The sequence below is a fragment of the Acyrthosiphon pisum genome, chromosome X, assembly GCF_005508785.2.
Source record: "Acyrthosiphon pisum isolate AL4f chromosome X, pea_aphid_22Mar2018_4r6ur, whole genome shotgun sequence".
NCBI lineage: Eukaryota > Metazoa > Arthropoda > Insecta > Hemiptera > Aphididae > Acyrthosiphon > Acyrthosiphon pisum.
The window spans coordinates 124,914,677-124,915,962 of NC_042493.1; positions in this window are offsets into that span (position 1 = coordinate 124,914,677).

Here is a 1,286-nt window from a genome sequence, read left to right on the forward strand (position 1 = left end):
GTGTATGAAAAATATCTTATTTAAGAAGTAAAGGCATAGAATTAAATATAGTTGGACCTAGATAATTTATGAAATGTTTACCAATATCTTTTTTTGTGTACAATACGTTAATATCATACACCCTTATTTCACGTACATTAATAACTTCTTTGCATTCTAATTTTTCAAACTCGTGTAATATGGAAAATTTCATGTACACAGACATGATCGGAAGTACATTAAGTTCAATGTAATTATTTTTGGTGGATCCAACTAAATCTTTTTTATTTAGGCGTAATCTTACCATCAGGTTTTGTTGCACTTCTAAAGGTCTCAAAGGCACAATCTCCCCAAATAATTAAACCATATCCATTGAATGATTGATTTGTATAAATCTTGATAAATAGTACGCATCATTTCAGTAAGTGTAATTTTATTTAATTTGTACATCTTAAAGACAATAGATTTTGAACGCATAACTAAATTTTTTATATGGACATTCCACCATGAATGGCAGTCTATAATTAAACTCAGCTATTTTACCCTATTTACACTTTAAATTCTCCGACAGTTTTGACACTTTGTTCTAATACCATTACAAGAATGAATTTTTATATTGTTGAATTCAATGACGGGTAGACTTCTGATGGTAAAGCGACAAAAACAGTTTTGTTAATATTTGAAGAGATTTTTTTTTTTATTCAGCTCATTGTAAATTTTATTAAATCCTACATGTGGTTTTTTTTTTTACGGATTTTAACCATAAATATTTAAATAACATATATGGTTTATAATATATAAAATTAACAAAATCGGCTCTAAAATGCTACTCTGAGGTACACCATAATTGATCTAAATATATTAATATTATATAAGAACTCCGTATACCGGTTAAGTGCTTTGCGTGGTTGCTATACGTATCAGCTCTTTATATTATTAATTCAGGGCTTGATACCGATTGAAATAATTTCAGTTTCGGTTTCGATTTTATATACCGGTTTTTAATTTTTTTCAATTTCGGTTTCTATTTTTCACTACTGGTATTAGGAAATGTCGGTTTCGTTTTCGATTTTGTATGCCGGTTTTGAAATTTAACGATTTCGGTTTCAACTTAACGATACCGGTGTTAAGAAATTTCGGTTTCGGCTTTGGTTTTGAATACCGGTTTCTAAATGTTTCGGTTTCAAGTTAGCAATACCGGTATTAAGAAATTTCTGTTTTGGTTTTGGTTTTGTATACCGGTGTCTTAAGTATTTTCAGGGGGCTATGTCGTCTATACAATTATCATTCTTTGTTCCGTATTGTCA